Source organism: Silene latifolia, chromosome 11 (assembly GCF_048544455.1).
Source record: "Silene latifolia isolate original U9 population chromosome 11, ASM4854445v1, whole genome shotgun sequence".
Lineage (NCBI taxonomy): Eukaryota > Viridiplantae > Streptophyta > Magnoliopsida > Caryophyllales > Caryophyllaceae > Silene > Silene latifolia.
In genome coordinates, this window is record NC_133536.1 from 102,484,050 (window position 1) to 102,505,027 (window position 20,978).

A 20,978-nucleotide genomic window follows, 5' to 3' on the forward strand; every position below is an offset into this window, starting at 1 on the left:
CTTCATCCCGGCCTCTCTAGCTTGAGATTCTTTCAGCAACAAGTTTTCCAATTCGGTAAATTCGGAACCTTGGGACTGCTGCTGCTGCTGAGGAACATATGGAGGCTTTTGGAACTGTTGTTGCTTATGGGGGGCACATAATTCTGCTGCTGCTGCTGCTGTGGGGGTTGAGTCGGATTTAGGACATTTTGGCTACTCCACCTCAAGTTGGGATGGACATTCGGCTCATAGTAAGTGTTTGTCTGCCTATAATGTTGAAAGGCAGCACAAAACTCGAAGGGACTAGGACAATTTTCTGAAACATGTCCCTCAGCTCCACATCTTTTGCAGACGAAAGGACCGTCTGAAACAGCATTTACATGGTAAATCCCTCCTTTTTAAGCTCCTCCCAACTCGTACTTATCAAATCTTGCCGTAAGAGCCTCTAATGCGACTACGAAGGAGATTCAGCAGCTCTCCTTTGATTTCCCCTGGAATTTCCATACTCGGCTTTATGGGTGGCCAAGTCATCAATGATTTTCCACCCCTTAGTCTCTCCCATATTCTCCTGGAATCTGCCACTGGCTGCAGCATCCAAGATAGCCCTCTGATTGTCATAGAGCCCATTATAGAACTGATTGCATAGGCTCCACTTCTCGAACCCATGGTGCGGAATAGTTCGCACAAGCTTCTTGAAACGGACCCATGCCTCATGAAAGTTCTCATCAGGCCCCTGTTTAAAACTCGTGATCTGAGCTCTAATGGCATTAGTCTTCGAGGCAAAGAAATATTTCTTGTAGAATGCCAAGGCCAAAGAATTCCAGTCGGTGATCCCATTAGCAGCTCGATCCAGGTCTATGTACCACTCCCTTGCAGCATCACGAAGAGAGAATATAAACATTGTCTCCTTCACCTGGTCCTGGGTCACACCGGTCGGTGGGGGTATAGAGTAGCAATAGTCAATAAATATCTTTATATGCTTGGCTGCATCTTCATTTGCAGCTCCCCCGAATTGGTTTCTCTCAACCAAGTTGATATAAGAGGGCTTCGGTTCGAATTTCCTATCTGCTCCCGGTAATTCGAACCCCTTATATAGGTTTGCAGCTGTCGGCTCAGAGTGACTTGCTATAGTCGCTTCTTCAGCCATCTCTAGAAAATCTGGAGAACTGACGGTCTCAGCTGAGGAAGTAGAAACAGGAGATGAATGTGGATCCTCCTCAAACAGCTCGTTCTCGTAGTAGCTAGACAGAGTACTCAGCTCTTCCTCTGTCGGCAATATCCTAGATGATCGTCTCAACTCACGCAAAGTCTTCTCAATCTCGGGATTAAACGGTAGTAATTCACCACTCTGTGACCTGCGCATAAGAAGAAACTACAAGAAGAATATAAGCAAAGTTTAAGGAACGAATGTCCCTTAAACTAAGAAACAGACTAAAATAAAACAACTAAAAATTAGAACAATTGCCTCCCCGGCAACGGCGCCAAAATTTGATGCCTGTCGTTATGCATCAAAAATAAAATTTATAATTCCAACTACAACTATAGATAGCGGTAGTCGGGTCGAACCACAGAGAGGCAGATGTAATTATTAGTTGTCTAATTTCTAGTCTTTAAGGTAACAAATGTGTGGGGGTTTGATTTGATTTGGTCTATAGCTAAAGCAAAGAAATGAAATGTAAACTAAATAAACGGATGAAATCAAATATTAAAAGGATGCTAAGATGGTCGGTTCACTGTAGTTTCGGCAGCAGCATACTATGTAGGTCTGAAATAAACACATGAGGCGGGAAAACAAGAGGTCCTCTCGGTCAACTCTTAACAAGTAGCGTCTTTTGATCTCGCTACGGGTCCCTAATATCACTAGTACTGACTCTCGTCCTGAAAAGTGACTAATAACCTAAACTTTACCTATCTTTCGATCTTAGCATAGTTTAGTCATTTTAATTGGTAGTCTAACAACCTTCCCTATCTTTCGATCTAATGGGTCGGTCAAATATTAAGCATTTAACTCATCGCGTGCACTCGATTTGTCAAATATAGAATTTAAATCAATTAAAACAAAGCAAAACCTCACGTGGCCAGTCGATCTACCAGGGAACCCAGTCGATCGACCGGCATGCGATTCAGGTCACTATTCTACTACCGCCTAATCTACAGATTCCCTACATCCTAGCACGAGGTATTTAGCTACTCATGGCTACGATAAGAACAACAATAAAATTGACTAATAAAGCAGAAGAATTCATGATTAAAACGACGAATTAAACAATTAACAATAAACGATAAATTTGGCTTTCGGGAGACTATTCTAGCAATTTCTATACTACGAATGAAATAAACAACGAAACTGAACAGAAGAATACCGAAAAGGAACTGCAGAGAGAGATCCAGAACCGAAAGCGAAAGGAACTTTATTAATGGAAGAACAATAGTCTCGAACCCTAATTATTTGATATTCTAAAACCTAAGTAAAACTGAATAAAAACTCCCCCCCCCCCCCCCCAAAAGCTTAATGTCAGGTTACGTTATATAGGAATATAACGTAACATTATTCGCAAAACCTAATACACATTGGGCTTCCTTATTCTCGATCTTTTTGTTTGCGTCAGAGTAGCGACTTGGTCGATCGACCACGGTGACCGGTCGATCGACTGAGGTAAGCTGAACAGGAGTTCCTGTAAGTCGGGCTCTGGTCGATCAACCATAGGGTCCAGTCGATCGACTAGAGTAGCTGTTAGTCCGCTTTTGATTCTTCATAAAGTTATCTTTCAAGCTTCGAAACGCGCACCAAGTTCATCTCTCGAGTCTCTACTTCATGTCAAATGCAATGCAAGGTGCTCAGGGACGGATTTAGCTCAATATCTACTCATTTCCGCATAAATCTGCAATATTACATAAAAATACGAAAGTAGACGAAATGGGGCAAATAGTAGCATAAACTACACAAATGAGCTCTGAAATGCATGTAAAATGGGGTGTAAAACATCATATTTGGGACACGCATCAGTGCATGACTTTGAACTTAGACTCGAGTGTCAACCTTGGCATAGTGATGCCTAGACAGACGACTTCTGACGAGATTTGGGGGTTTGTTGCTGGCATGACGCCGTTGGACAAGACATGTACACAACTTGACCTTTGACCCGTAATATAGGGGAAAGATGGGTTTAATACCCGAGAGGTTTTGACTTTGCTAGAGCCATTGAAAATGTCTCGACAATTAGGTGACACGACCTAGACCAGAAGGTAGGTCTTAACTTCGGCGGAGATCCGACGTTATCTAGACGACTTGACTTGAAATCGACTGGACTCTAATCGACTCGAGGCTGAATCAGAAAGGTGGACTGAAATTTTCGAAAATAGAAATTTTCAAAAAGATCCAGTTGTCATTTTATGGACGGCTTCTAAAGAGTAGGGATCTTCAAAAGGTCAGCCAGTTGAAAGGGTTGTCTTAGGTTTGTTTTCAAAAGAAGGTTTAAGTTGAGATTACGGCGGCTCTGAAAACAATGTGTTGTTTCCGAAAGTTTTTAAAATTCCGAATCACGGATTTGAGAATCGAGAATTGAAGAATTTGGAATCGTCATCACAATGGCCATGAAAACGGTTAAATTTGTTTTCAAAGAATTAAAAATTGGATCGAAAATTTGAAAACGGTTAAATTTGTTTTCAAAGATTGAGTTTTGGATTGAAATCTGAAAACGGTTAAATTTGTTTTCAAAGATTTGATTTTGAATTGAAATTTGAAAACGGTTAAATTGGTTTTCAAAGATTTGATTTTGAATTTAAATTTGAAAAGGGTTAAATTTGTTTTCAAAGGTTTGACTTTTGAATGAAATTTGAAAACGGTTAAATTTATTTCCAAATCATTTGAAATTTGAAAACGGTTAAATTGTTTTTCAAAGATTTGATTTTGAATTGAAATTTGAAAACGGTTAAATTTGTTTCCAAATGATTTGAAATTGGATTTGAAATTTGAAAACGGTTAAAATGGTTTTCAAAGATTTGATTTTGAATTGAAATTTAAAAACGGTTAAATTGGTTTTCAAAGATTTGATTTTGAATTGAAATTTAAAAACGGTTAATTTTGTTTTTAAATGATTTGAAATTGGATTTGAAATCTGAAAACGGTTAAATTTATTTTCAAAGATGTAATTTTGAATTGAAATTTGAAAACGGTTAAATTTGTTTTCAAAGATTTGAAATCGAAAATTGTGAGAATTAAAATCGTCATTACGACGGCTTAGAAAAGCCAAATTTGATTTCGAAAACGAGATTTGAAATTTGGAAAGTTGCACGGGTTGAAATCGTCATTACGACGGTTTGAAAAATGTTTTTGTTTAAAAATTGATTCCGAATTTTGAAAATTCGACGGTAGAATTCGTCATTACAACGGCGTAAAAGGGGCGCTTTGGTAATGCAACGGTCGGCGGTAGACCGAGGTTTGAAACGACCATTATGACGACGTAAAAGGGTATTTTGAAATGGTTTGTGAAAACCAAGTTTCGAAATCGTCATTACAACGGTATGAAAAGTTGCATTTGAAATTGGTTATAAAAACCGGGTTTTGAAATGGCCATTATAACGGTATAAAAAGTTGTGCAACGGTCGGCAAAAGACCGATGTTTGAAATGGTTGTGAAAACCGTTTGAAATCGTCATTATAACGACCTAAAAAGGCGTTTTTTGAAATGGTTGTAGAAAACCGGGTTTGAAAGTCGTCATTACGACGGCATGAAAAGGTTTTCAACGGTCGGCGAAAGACCGAGGTTTGAAACGGCCATTATGACGGCGCGAAATGTGTTTTTGAAACGGTTGTAAAAAAAACCGGTTTTGAAAGTCGTTATTAGGACGGCATAAAAAGGGTTTGCAACGGTCGGTGAAAGACCGAGGTTGGAAATGGCCATTATGACGGCGCAAAATGTGTTTTTGAAAGTTTGAAATGACACTGAAGGACTTATGATCACATAACACATAAGCACTCGCAGTTTCATTATATTATGCATAATGCTGACACGGGTTTTGGCTTAAAAGAGTGGGTTACACACCAAGCAATCAAACCCCGATATTCGAGAGGGATACCAATCCAAACAAAATGTGTAAGGAGGGTGCCCTAGCCTCGTGCTCGAAGGTGATGAAAGCTCTTTGACGAAACAAAAATGTGTTACGTCAACGGTATGCTTGACTCAATTGGGATTCGAACGCGGGGATGAGAAAACTCACGCCGACGAGACGAGCCAATTGGTCGAAAAGGGTTAGGTTGTGGGCCCGGATAAGGAACCCGACCGTGACCGTAATATCAACTAATGCATTCCAACCAAGACCTCGTTCGAGTCTCACCATCTAGAGATCATAAAGACACAAGTGTCCTAGTTTTCCCCAAAGGAGTCGCCAATCTGTGGACATGGGCCACATGCACGCCAAGCCAATCTGTGGACGTACATCAGTCTCTTGAAAGCCACGCTCGGTGACGTAAAAATACTTTCGACCGGATCGCTTTAAATCGGTCGGTTTCGTCTCGGTAAAGGTCTCGAAACGATGTAGAGATGTTCGGAGTCGCACCAAGCATTTGTGCGATGCTTGGAACCCGGCCGAATCCACTTTGTACCTAGGTCAATCAAGGCAAAAAGCGGTACTTGACATAGGTACTAAAGATAAGGACTCGTCCCCCTTTTAGCATTCTATGCCTAAAATGACTCTCGTACGCCCTGGATAAGGCCATCCACTATCCAAAGGTTCTGAGTAAGGGGTGAGGGTACGTATTGGGAAGCCCTTTAATCGAACACCCAATCCCGCCCGCGTTAGCGGCCTCTACTGATCGATCGTGGTTGTTTAAGTGCAAGAGTTGATAAAACGGTTTAAATGCATGAATGCACATCCAAAAGTTTAACCTAACATGTGAAAGTTTACTAAGTCGGTTTGTTTATCCACATAGCATGAAATTGATGTCAAAATTGGATTTAGATTGATTTGCATGTGAAACGGAAATTAAACATCCTTTTACCAAATTCGGGTTATGATGCTTAACACGATCCATTTATTGAAAAAGGGTGTCAAATGACAAAGTATAAAATGAAAAATCATCAATCTGATCCATCACGTATTCGGATAAACCGTAATCGGGATCATCCTAGACAAGTACTAAAACGAGACAGAATAGTGCCAGGCAGCCCCATTAAGGTGCGAGCCTATTGGCGAGGGAAGGGACTCTGCCCAGGTTTTGAAATGTAGAAAACAGGAGCTGCCTTGGGGCGCGAGGCATGAGCCAACACAAGGGGCGTCTCCTGGTTGTTAAAAAGGTTGTTTAAAACTGTTTTTTGTGATAAATGATTTGCAAGTATGATTTGCATGACTCAGAATAATTACTATTATGTTAGTAATATTCGTTGTCGTATTTGCAAGTTTAAAAAGCATAGTAAATTGTGTAAAAGAAAAATGTTTTATTTGAACTAATTATGTTAAGTTCAATTATTTGTAATTAGTCAAGTTTGTCATCGTACTCGGATTAAACCGACATGGTATAAAGAACCAAGGATGATTATGAATTATGACTAATATGTTTGAAAGTGTAAATAAATGAGAAAAATGGTAAATAAAAGAAAAGGGTGTTAAAATACCCATTAAAATGTAATTAACCAATAATATCATCAAGTCACGGAATAAACCGTCATGGTATAAGGAACCAAGGATGATTTTTGTAATGGTCAAAATATTTGTCATAAAAATGAATTAAAATGGTAAAAACCGTAAAAGGAAAGAAGTAAAAATATAAGAAAGTGTTGAAGGAAAGACAAACTCAGACACATTTGAGTCTGACCTGGACACCCACAAGAGGCGCGAGCCTCCCTGCATAGCAAGAAGCTTCTGTCTCATGCCAAAACTCGGTTTTGGCTCGTCTAACCTATATTTGAATCGTGTTATGCATTATTCATGCTTATAAAGTTATGAAAACAGTAAAGACATGAAATAAATGAGTTATTTACACCCTCAAACTTACGTGTATTAATGTTTGCGACGTAGACGACTTTAGAAACGGTTTTCTCGTAGCGACTACTCACGATCAAAGAAGTTTAAATGAGTGCCTTAAAAAAGGATTTTGTTTTGAAAATGAGTTGAAAATATGTTAATTAAAACATGTTGATTAATGAGTTGAGTTGGTCGAATGGGTCGGTCGAATGCACGGCGACGGTACCAAACAAAATGTGTAAGGCTTGTGTTTACGATCGGTAGGTCGTAAACACGTGTCGATTTTGTGACTTAGGAAGTCGAGTATAGAAGTTTAAGGGAGATGTGAAGGGGCGGACACTCGCGTAAGGATTATGGTGTGTGATGGTGGGTATTTATAGAGAAATGTGGGATGGTAGGTCGGTTGAGTTTGCTTAGAGGCTAAGCAGACACCTTCTTTAGGCGCGAGCCACCTTGTGATTGAAAGGGGTGTATTGTCCCTTTCAATTTGGACGTGGCCTTTGCTCTATCTATTGTTTGGTTGGTTTGATTTGTGGTATTGAAATGAGATGTCGTGTAACAATATGGGCATCTAATAAGATGATTTTGGGTGTTACTTGAGGTAGGTGTTTTGTGTGCTTGACTCGGGTTTGACCCGTGTGAGTCGAGATTTGAATTTCGAGTCGGTTCTTGGCTCGGTGTCGGTTTTGACTCTAATTAGGGTCATTTTAATGCAAATGACATGATAAAACCATTCATGGCATTATTTTTGACATTCGAGATTTGGGTTGACTCGGGTTGACTCAAGTTGACTCGAGTTGCGGGTTTCTGAGTCGGTTTTGGGTCCGAAGACGGTTTTAACTCTAAATAGTGTTATTTTAATGCAAATGAAGTTAGAAAACTTTTGAAATAATTTTTCATATCTGAGTAGTGTATTAAACCGTCTCATGTATAGCCAATCCACGCACGCATATCAAAAACACGTTATAGTCCGATCATCATCGGGTGGTTTTTTGGAAGGTGCAGATACTGGGTATCTACAGCTCTTTTTATGGATCAGATGAACCGCGCTTTCAGCGAGTATTTGGATAAGTGTGTCGTGGTGTTCATAGACGATATACTGATCTACTCGAGAGATGAGGCTAAACACGAGAGTCATCTCCGTGTTATCTTGGAGACTCTGCGTAGACAGAAGTGGTATGTTAAGTTCTCTAAGTGTGAGTTTTGGCTAAGGGAAGTTACCTTCTTGGGTCATGTGATATCTGGCGATGGAGTTATGGTTGATCCGTCGAAGATTCGAGCTGTGGTTGAGTGGGAGAGTCCAATGAATGTGAACGAGGTTCAGAGCTTCCTTGGTCTAGTTGGGTACTATCGTTGGTTTGTTCATGATTTCTCTAAGATCGCGAGACCGATGGCTCAGTTAATGAAGAAGGAATCCAAGTTCATTTGGGATGAAGCTTGTGAACCTGCTTTTCAGGAGTTGAAGAAGAGGTTGACTATCGCTCCTGTGTTGACTCTACCTGAAGAGGGCGTTGAATTCGATGTCTTCTGCGATGCGTCAAAATTTGGGTTGGGTTGTGTCTTGATGCAGAAGGGTAAATTGTGGCTTATGCTTCCCGTCAGTTGAAAGTTCACGAGATGAACTATCCGACTCACGATCTTGAGTTAGCAGCAGTGGTGTTTGCACTTAAGTTGTGGCGACACTACTTGTATGGAGTCTCTTGCAACATTTATACGGATCATAAGAGCTTTGAGTCGCAAGGTGTGTCATGCTATGAGATCTGTGTTGGTGTTACCTGAAGACTTGAGTCACGACTTCCAGAAGATGAGCCTTGAGGTAGTTCTTCCTGGTACTTTAGATTTGAGTGCGATGGTTGCTGAACCCGAGATCCTTCATGAGATCCGAGTTAAGCAAAGAGAGGATGGATTCTTAGAAGGTGTTCGAATCGCTATAAGCGAAGGACGTGCCAGAGACTTCGACGTTGGACCTGATGATGGTCTGCGATTCCAAGGTCGTTGGTGTGTACATAGCTGTGAGGTCTTAAAATGTAAGATTCTCAAGGAGGCTCATAGTACTCCATATTCGGTTCATCCTGGTAGTGATAAGATGTACAAGGATCTGAAGCTACGGTTTTGGTGGCCGGGTATGAAGAAAGAGACACTACAACAAAAAGGTTCCATAGCGACGGCGGAATCCGTCGCAAATATCGATATACCGTCGCAAATATAGAATTTGCGACGGACCTGCGATGTAATTAGACCGTCGCAGATAATCGTCGCAAAATAAAATCTTGCGACGGAAATTCCGTAGCAAATAAAATCCTGCGACAGACAGAGGCGTCGCAGAATTCCGTCACAAAATCTTATCCTGCGACGGAATTTTCGTCGCAAGACATTGTACATGGGGTCCACACTGCTGTCAGGGTCAAACCTATAGTCAACATTTGCGATGGAATTTCCGTCGCAAAATACTGTTCATACAGGCCACGTGGCTGCCAAAGTCAAACCTATAGTCAACAGTTGCGACGGAAATTCCGTCGCAAAAAAAAGTTCCAGGGGGTTTAAAGCCTTCCCAACTCCCCCAAATTGCTTAGAAATCAATTACATACGGTTTCCTGCAAACACACAGAAAATTCCAGCATTCGACAAATTCACAACTCGTTCAAGACGAGATTTCCAAAAAACGTTTTCGCATAACCTTAAAATAAAAGGTTTACATAAGCTTAGTACACAACAAACTTAAACTAAATACGTGTTCAACAAACTTAAACTAAATACGTGTTCAACAAACAAAGCTAAATAAGTCCATAAACTAACTAATAGCTACTAATCAATGCACGAGAGTGAATGAGGCGAAAGGAGTAGAATTAGGCCTAGCATTGTCGCCACCATCATCATCAAAGTCATTTCGACCTTGAAATACACCTCCGGGGTTACAAGTTGAGTAGTAAAACCTTGTTGGCTCAAGAACTCCTCTATTGCCGCAATCCTTTGAGATTGTTTGGCCTCCTTTTGCTTAAGTCGGGCATTCTCTTTTGCGACTCTACCAACAAAACCCGGAGTATGAGGAGTAGAAGTGGCATTACCAGTCGAGTGGCGGTGGTGCTCCCAAATGAGTGGTGTTGCTGGTCCCGCGCCATATACTCTACCTTTCTCATCAAATCCTCCATGTTCTTCAAAATAAATCTCATTATCATCGATGTTCTCGACCCCTTCACTCTGAAGCTGAGTTTTCCTTGAAATGATCTTACCCTACATCATTAAAAAGTGAAAGATTAGATACCATCTACTAAATAATCATGATTTAAAAAATGAGTTAAATTAAATAATTATAGTAACTTACAAAGAGTTGACTGCCTTTTTTGGTTAACTATCGTTTTGTGCTATGCTTCTTTGTCTTCTCCAACAAGTGCAAAGCGGACGGAATTTCTCCAACCCCATCTTTATCAACCAACAATTTTGATACTTGTTAAATATAATTACTAACTTTAAATAAAGGACCCATTAGGTGAGTACCCAACGCCTTCCCCTTCTCGTCACATCCCGACTTATGGTTAGCCGAATACTGCTGCGATCTTTCCGTAAAAGTAGGTTCTTCAACTGGTCTTTTCTTCAATTTACGGTGCAAATCAAGACTAATCAAATCCGGCTTTTCATGCTCTTCCTTATGATAAGCTCGATAAATCATTTGCCGTAAACGGGTCTTCAGGGCATCTTCCCAAGCCTTCTTAACCCTTGCCTTGTCGCGGGGATGGTAACTAACACGCCACTGTTCAATAAACGATAAAATTAGAAAATAAACTTCATTGTAAATAAATATAAAATAAATGAATAAAATACTTAATATTAAAATATTGACAATTGCTAATACCTCAAACCAATTCCACCAATGCTTCTTTATAGTAGATGACGCCATTTTCAAATTAGGAGCATGTTCTGTGTAGTTGCATCCAATATTATCCGTGTAACACCCCCATACTCCAAGTGCCTTACCAGGACCACTCAGGTATAAGGATGCCACCATCTCGGTTACCCGAGGCATGATATTCATAAGACAATAACGAAACAACTTAAATGATATAACTTTAGTGAAAAGTACAACTGAAACCAAATCCCAAAATACGGGTACAAGTTCTTAAAACCAATGTCTCTTTGAAATACCGAAATGTCATAAAACTAAAAGACTACAAGCGGAAGACTTCTATCGTCGACGGTGGCATATCCCAACTATCCCCAGACTCAACTCAAACCGCTCAATTATCGCTCACCATCCCCGAATGGATCACCGCAGTTTACAAAACAACAACCGGGTCGTACTAATCACACAACTCAATATATCAACAATAAGATAAACAGACAGCTTAACCGTCACACACACACAACCACACCAATCCCAACAATCTCAATCACCGACTGTCCACTGGACCAGCCCTACCAGTGGGGGACCGCAGCCGTACCCACCAAATCCCCACTCCTCATAATGAGCGATAACCCTGTCCATTAATGTGCACATCCCCTTCCGTGGCGGGTTCCACGAAGGGCGAAACTAGGGCGTGAAGCCACTCCCGCAAGTGACCCCACTCAGCCGAGGACACGCCTCGAGAACCAGAGACAAACAATCACAATCAACAAACCGTCACAATACAATTACTATATTATTCAATCAACCACAACACATCAACAATCATCCCATTATGGGACTAATACTGAGTAGGAAATCCTACCTGGAAAGAACAACTATCAGACGGTCTCTACAGCTGTATCAAAAAGCTTCTTCTACGAAACCTCCTCCTATCATACAACATACAAATGCTACCAAATCACAAACTACTCAAAAACCCTCAGATCCCTAGATTAGGGTTTAACCAACTTAAAGGAAAGACAACAAAAAGGGTACATAGATCTTACCCTTGACGCAAGGATCTCAACGGTATAACAAACGATGAAAACCGACCTTCCAAACTCCGGGATTTGCTAACAATGCGATTAAGATGATGAACGTACTTGCTTTCTCTCTTTGACAGTAAATTAGGTTTTGCAAAAGTGTTTAGAATGATGATGGAAAAGGTTATATATCGTAATCGCATAATTAACAAAACCCGAGAAAAACTCCCCGTAAACCGGCTACTCGATCGAGTATCTAAGGTACTCGATTGAGTACCCCCTTACTCGATCGAGTATCCTAGTTACTCGATCGAGTACCCAACAGGTCAGAAACTATTTTAAACGCAACTTACCCTTACTCGACAGAGTAAGGCCTACTCGATAGAGTACCTAAAGACTCATAAATACGGAGTATTACAGTCTTCCCTCCTTAAAAAGAACTTCGTCCCCGAAGTTCAACCCATACTCAAAAACAAACATACTAACTCGATCAAGACACAACAACGTGACTAAGAACTCAAACAAAACTCCAACCCAAACATGAACTCGTAACACCAACTCCACTAACTATTCCTACCTCCACAACATGGCTCACGATATCGTATCGACTCCATTATATCTCTCTCAACACTAACTCCATACACTACCAACTAGCTCCGTAATACATCATCTAGAGCCAATCCAATATCAAAATACCCCTAACATCAAACGGAATGTTACATTCTACCACCCTTAAAAGGAACTTCGTCCTCGAAGTTTACTTACACTCATAAACATCATCATGCCACTATCAAAACTCTCGAACTCCTAAACATCACACTACTACAAGCACGGCCATGGCCTTTTAACAACATCAACCACAAAACAAATCCCTCCTTTACGCTATGCTAACACTCTACTTCCAATTATTTTACAACATGCACAACCATGAAACTCACTTTTATCGCATCTTACTCCTCTTAAGACAAATGTTACGTCCTCGTAACTCACTAATACTAAATCCTTAGTTAAATTATCTCATCATCCTCATCACCACCACATGTCAAAGATAACCGCCTATAACCTCATTTCTATAACCGTTCCTATTTCCAAGGCTTTCTTACTTAAACAGTTCTCATACTTCAATTCACTCTGCACTCCGTCTAACTAATACCGCAAAACCCTTAGCATAACCAATACTCCAACTCTTCCACATTACCGCAACATGACATACCTCTCTATATAGACTATATAAAACTTCTATCGCCAAAAGCATAACTCACGATCCACACGTGTTACGTACACTCACACAAGATCCTCAAGTTCTTTTCTTTCATCACTGCAAAACTCATACGTGACTTAACAAGACACTAAATCCAAACACCCTTCCCTCACTGGCCCAACGAAAGATTAAAACCACCTGCAGCTTTCAGATCATTACCACACATGTTCTATGAATCACTTGCCATGACTATGTGCACCGATGTCTCATCTACAACAAGGTCAAATGTTCTGTACAACCTCTTACAACTGTGCCCTATCAACAGAAAATCACTATACCATCACAACAACAAAACATACACAACTTTCTCCCATATCATACTCTACCCTCACACCCAAGTTGAAACTGGTAAGAAACATCAACAAACAAAAAACAACGAGTCTACATGTTCAACCAAAACTCACAAAGAACAACAAAGAAACAAAACAACAATCTATGTATAATGGTATGCACTTTCGAAAACTCGTATCATAATCATCCCGCCTACTCCACCACAACCGGTGACGGCATCACAACACCGTCACCAACAACCGCACCGCAGAGCGAAAATACCCGCATCACAACACGAAGTACCGTGCCCGGATCACCACCCGAGGCACCACAACCGCACCGATAGACATCACAACTTACTCAAACCCATAAACACCGACTCAAAGATAACTTCTCGACAAGAAAACTTACTCAAATCCACTTTATTAAATCACAACGCAACATATTATATGGATAAACAGATAAGCACCTCATGAACATCATCTCTACCATTTCACGGAATACGCATGTGTTATCAATACACATAAAATTATAACTAGCCATGCCAAATCAATCAAATTATTACCTTTTTAGCCTCATTCCATCAGATTGTCGTACCCTACATATATCATAAACATTCATATAACATCTTTATAACTATCACACCATACCGCTTCTCGTGAGGTCAGAACCTCACACAACCATTTATACACATCATAGACCCATAATCACATCCAACTAGTCAATCCTGATCACGTAAGTTACCACTCGATAAAGGTTACCTGTCGCCCGAGCTTAACTCATATGCCCTTGATAACATATTTTCCCATTTGCATAACAATCACCTCATGCCATACCATTAATATTCAACCACTAGCGCTCGCCTCATATAACCACATCTTATACTCCCTTACAACCATACATATCAATCCGGCCTTTGTAAAATCAACCTCTCTAGATTCTTTGTCTTTCTTATCTATCATCACCCTTAACCACTAGTGACAACACCACAATACCACCACTGCTCGTATATCAAACCTCTTACACTCATATCAAAAAAACATGGTTTTTCTCCTATCTTTGGTTAACATCCCCAAATAAAGAACATCAAACCCATCAACAAAATTACCTCAACATTATTCCCAATACTATCTTAATTGTATCGTCATCTAACTTTCCACCAAAAATCTCATATCGTGTAAATACTCCACCAACTCTTACTCCCTTAATTCCTCGAAACTCATTATTAATCATGTTGTCCTGAAGCTCCCATATAACCATTAACTAACATCCTCATGATAATATCACACATTTCGATGATTCCTTACCTTTATATCACATAACTCCGGTGAAAATTTTCCTTAGCTTACTTTTTACTCTTCTTTTGTCTTCACATTCAACAATACCATTTAGTAGCTCAACTCCTTATTACTTCTATCTAATTCTTTAGTGCTCCGGTTACCTTCTCATTCCGCCAAAGCTCAAATCCCATTATTTCATGTCGATATCATCTCACTCTTTCTTACCATGGATCTTCTCTTATTATGCTATCGCTCACACTTGTCACTAACCTATCCATAAAATCAACGTTCACTGTTTAAACAACTTCATTTCATGCCGTTAAATGCCCAAAGAAATCACACGTAGTTTCACCTCTTAATAAACCAAATCTCCCAAACTCACTCACTGTCTACAATTCCACCTCGCAACATGTCTCCATAAAGTTCACTATATACCACTCTTCTCAACCCCTTTAAAACGAACTTTCACTACATATATTCTTGACCCACACGACTCCTAACCATCTCACTCCATAATTCTTTACACATCTCAAGTTGCCACTATCCAAACCTTCCTTTCAATCTTTTCATTCTCACGTTCCTTAGACCCACATCATCCCTTACCCACTTTCACTTACTTTTACATCACTCAATTTTGCGAATAAATCACTCACCACGTCTCACCAAAACTTGCACCATGCCTCAATCAGCTTATCAATATTCTTTTTCTTTTTCCACTTCTCAGCACAACCACATATAGCTCATCTCCTCCCACCAAACTCATACTCACCATAAGGTGCCACTCACCACCCCATAAGATTGGGTAACTTACGTATCAAGACCAACTTACATGTAAAACAATGCATAAAGAAGTAAAATAACAACTTTGAATTAAACATAATATGCAACGAATGTCAAAAGATAAGTATATGTCCCAAAACAGGGGTCACTAGATCGAGTACCGGCCACTCGATCGAGTAAGGGACTTACTCGATCGAGTAGGTGAAGATCAGAAGCACGTAAAACAAATCACCAGGGCTACTCGATCGAGTAACTAACGTACTCGATCGAGTTCCCCCTTACTCGATCGAGTACCAAGGCTACTCGATCGAGTACCCAATTCTCAAGACTGTCGGGGCCAGAAACAGTCATAACTCACTCATTACTTGGTCGTTTTGGGCGTGTGACCTATCGTTAGAATCATAAAAGGACAAGCTATCACCTACAATTGGAATCACATCAAAATCATTTATGCATCTCAAGTTATAACAGTTTAAAGACAACCTCTTTATAATCAAAAAACACAACTACTTGATTTTACTTCCAAACAACTTAAACAACAACCAAGCAAACAAAACCAATCCAAAACTCATAAAACCAGTATTCATAATCATATGTTACTATTTTCAAAAGCCAAGCAACAACATTAATCATGCACATAGATTATTTAACTTGTCAATCACGATTTACCACATGCTTTTATTTTATAACTTTACGTACACAATAACATAATATACAACATAAAATCCCCTATTCACATGTTACAAACATTGCCATATTATTAAAATCCATTACCCACATAAACATGTTCCACACATGAATTTCATATTTTTATGTAATTACTTACTTAATCTCTTCCAACCAATTCATTCATTACAGCTACACACTTCATACCACATATACACATGAACAATAGTGGACAAGTACATAAACTTATCATGCAACCTTATGCAAACCAAATATACGTATACGACACAACATTCCTATCACATGTTATTATTATGCCACATTATGAATCATCCATCCTGCAACATCATCATTCATCACATATTATCACATATGATCTACTTCCTTTTTCTACCACATCATTCATCATTCTCATATACTTTTCCTACAATTCTAAACAACATTGTAAACCAACTATCATGCTTTCAATCAATAGTTTACGAAATCACATCATCACCATCTTTTCTACACATTCCCCATTCTCCACATACATACATCCACCGATTCATGCCACACATCACCATATAGGTACACAATTCACAAGATAAACACATAGCAATCCCGACTCATATCCCATGGTGACCGGTTCAAAATTGTAGGGCGAGTTCGCGACTTTAGGACGTCTCCCAAGCCTTTGCATTAGCTCCTACAACCTTTACCCCGGGTTCATTTTAATTGACTCCCTATATTCATTAAATTCATTGGTTACAGGTTTCAGGATCGTCTCTCTGATACCATTTGTAACACCCCCATACTCCAAGTGCCTTACCAGGACCACTCAGGTATAAGGATGCCACCATCTCGGTTACCCGAGGCATGATATTCATAAGACAATAACGAAACAACTAAAATGATATAACTTTAGTGAAAAATACAACTGAAACCAAATCCCAAAATACGGGTACAAGTTCTTAAAACCAACTGTCTACTGAAATACTGAAATGTCATAAAACTAAAAGACTACAGAGGAAGACTTCTATCGTCAGACGGTGGCATATCCCAGCTGTCCCAGTACTCAACTCAAACCTGCTCAATTACTGCTCACCATCCCCGAATGGATCACCGCAGGTTTACAAAACAACAATCGGGGTCGTACTAATCACACAACTCAATATATCAACAATAAGATAAACAGATAACTTAACCGTCACACACACACAACCACACAAATCCCAACAATCTCAATCACCGATCGTCCACTTTGGACCGACCACCGCCGATGGGGGACCGCAGCCGCACCCACCAAATCCCCGCTCCTCATAATGAGCGATAACCCTGTCCATTAATGTGCACATCCCCTTCCGTGGCGGGTTCCACGAAGGGCGAAACTAGGGCGTGAAGCCACTCCCGCAAGTGACCCCACTCAGCCGAGGATACGCCTCGAGAACCAGAGACAAACAATCACAATCAACAAACCGTCACAATATAGTTACTATATTATTCAATCAACCACAACACATCAACAATCATCCCATTATGGGACTAATACTGAGTAGGAAATCGTACCTGGAAAGCACAACTATCAGATGGTCTCTACAGCTGTATCAAAAAGCTTCTTCTACGAAACCTCCTCCTATCATACAACATACAAATGCTACCAAATCACAAACTACTCAAAAACCCCCAAATCCCTAGATTAGGGTTTAACCAACTTAAAGGAAAGACAACAAAAAGGGTACATAGATCTTACCCTTGACGCAAGGATCTCAACGGTATAACAAACGATGAAAACCGACCTTCCAAACACCGGGATTTGCTAACAATGCGATTAAGATGATGAACGTACTTGCTTTCTCACTTTGACAGTAAACTAGGTTTTGCAAAAGTGTTTAGAATGATGACGGAAAAGGTTATATATCTTAATCGCATAATTAACAAAACCCGAGAAAAACTCCCCGTAAACCGGCTACTCGATCGAGTATCTAAGGTACTCGATCGAGTACCCCCTTACTCGATCGAGTATCCTAGTTACTCGATCAAGTACCCAACAGGTTAGAAATTATTTTAAACGCAACTTACCCTTACTCGACAGAGTAAGGCCTACTCGATAGAGTACCCAAAGACTCATAAATACGGAGTATTACAGTCCGATATCAAGTTCACAACGGATGCATCACTGAACCTGAAAAAAAAATGACAATATAATAAATATATATATAAAAATCGTTATAAAAATAATTAATTACGAAAAAAATGACATACTTACCAGACACCATCTTGCTCAAGAGGATTGAGATGAACTTTCTCAATTGGCGCATTTTGTTGTTGCTCTTGATGACCTGCTGGTATTTCTTCATTCTCGTTTTCATTTCCTCGGTTTCCTACATTACTATTACTACCTATTCTTCGTCCCCTCGTTGCCATACAAACCAACTAAATTCTTCAACATTGTTAGAAATCAACTAGTAGCAACAAAATAAAAAATCAAATAATAGCAACAAGTAAGAAATTAAATAGTAACAACTATGTATGAAATCAACAAAATAAGAAATCGAATAATCAAATAATAGCAACAAAGTAAGAAATTAACAAAGTAAGAAATCAAGTAATCAAATAATAGCAACAAAGTAAGAAATTAAATAGTACTCCCTCCCTCTCGGTCAAGTAATCAAATAATAGCAACAAAGTAACAAACTAAATAGTACTCCCTCCGTCTCAGTCAAGTGATCAAATAATAGCAACAAAGTAACAAAATAAGATTGAATGAAAACAAACTAGATTCCATTAAAATTAAGCCATATGGCATCTACAACTAATAGTACCAACAAAGTAATAAGATTGAATGAAAAGGTACAAAACATCTACAACTAATATAAATCCTAGTCATCATCATCATCATCATCATCGTCATCATCATCATCATCATCATCATCATCATCATCATCATTACTTAAATTAGTGTCTTTGTTGCCTTTAAAAAGCGAATCTAAAAAATCCTCATCATCTTCTTCTTCTAAATACTTCTTCAAAGCCTCCTCCCCTAACCCTTCCTCATCTTCCTCCTCTTGCATATCATCATTCTGTACTTGCATTTCATCTCCTTGCACTTCTTCTTGTTCCTCCACATTTTCATTCTCATCTTCTATTTCAATTATTGCCAATGTTGTATCACCATTATTAACATCTTCTTGAAAGATAGATTCATCAATAGGAGCATCAACTTGTGATCTGGCCTTTGTTTTAAATACTGCTGACCACAGATCTTTATCTCTTTTGATATTTAGATAAGAAGCATAGCAAACTTGTTCCACTTGATATGCTACACACAAATGGGTCATATTTTGGAAATTTTTTGCTCCGATTAACATCCACAAGTTTATATTCCTTATGTACTTGCATTCCTCTTTCTGAGTTATCTATCCAATTACATTTGAATAAAATAACGTTGTTAGTGTTTTTCTTGTTAATATAAGACAACTCAACAACTTCATTTAGGATTCCATAGTAGTCAGCTCCTTCAGTCGAAATCACATACTCCATTGTTAATTTTCGATTTTTCCAAACCTTTCCCATCTGTGAAAGCTCGAAATTTGTAACCATTGATGGAATAATGCTTCCATGTTCTTACCTTTATTGAAGGTCCATTTGCTAAGGCAATTAAAACTGGATCTTTTAAATTATTTACCTAGTATTAATGATAATGAACCAATTATTGACCAAATAATAATATAATTTAAATAAGCATTATAGAATATATATTATTTACTTACTTGACCTCTAAACCAGTCAGGGAATTTTGTTTCAAATTTGTTCCAAATATCCTCGGCCATAGAAAACTCAGGATATTCTCTGTTGATATAATCTTCAAACAACCTATTCAAAAATGGCGAATTAAGTTTTGAATTAATTTTTGCATGTTTTACTTTTGAAAAAACATTTAAAATTAATTTTTTTTCACTTACCTTTTCTTACGTTTCAATTCATCAGAATCACAATTTGATAAAACATAGAGGTGTGCACGTTCATATTCGTTATCTTCCAAAAATATTTCACGACATTTTCCAGAAGTAGTGCCCTCGTGATCTTGAAATAGCTCAGGCAAGGTAGAATGCTCCGGCTTTTTCTGACCTATGTCAAGGTCTTTTGCCTTCGTGTCTATGTGTTCTTCTAAGTAAAAAAGAACAAAAATTTGCTATTTCTTCAAGCAAATATGCGTTGCATAATGACCTTTGAACACGAGCTTTATTTCCAATTTTTTGTTTCAAAAGATTTAAGAACCTACAAAAAAATTGGTTAAGAATGAATGACATTTAAGTAATAACCTTAAAAGGTTTCGTAAAAGATATTGATATTACCTCTCAAAAGGATACACCCACCTATATTGCACAGGACCACCCATTTTCACTTCGTATGGCAAATGAATTGGCAGATGTTCCATTGAGTTAAAAAGGGAAGGTGGAAGTATTTTTTCAAATTTGCAGATTATCTCGGCAATATTTTTCTCGAGACTTGTTATTTTTTCAATTTGTATTGATGAAGTGCACAAATCTCTGAAAAATTGACTAATCTCAGTTATGGCATTCCACTCATTTTTTGGGAGAAGGTGCCTTAAAGCAACCGTGAAGAACGCTCCATAAACACATGACAGTCATGGCTTTTCAAGCCATGTAGCTTCAACTCATTCATATCGACACATCTTCTCAAATCTGAAGCATAGCCATCTGGAAACTTTAAATTACATATCCAATCACACAACACTTTCTTCTGCTCCTTTTTCAAAATGACTGAATCCACCTTTCGCTTACTTGAACAAAGCTGTAACATGTCTTTTTGTGCATTTGGGTGCAAGGTTGTCTTGTCTTTTCTATCCATCACCGTGTGAATTAGTTGTTCGAAAACAAATTTCTCAATATGCATGACATCAAGGTTATGTCGAAT

At 39.0% G+C, this 20,978-nt stretch overlaps 1 non-coding gene across 1 annotated transcript; it reads left to right on the plus strand.

The window, feature by feature from the left end:
• The first annotated feature begins 638 nt into the window (after positions 1-638).
• Positions 639-745, plus strand: LOC141615922 (small nucleolar RNA R71). The gene has a single exon (XR_012530307.1). It is a non-coding gene; the product is annotated as a small nucleolar RNA R71 (small nucleolar RNA).
• The last annotated feature ends 20,233 nt before the right edge of the window (positions 746-20,978 follow it).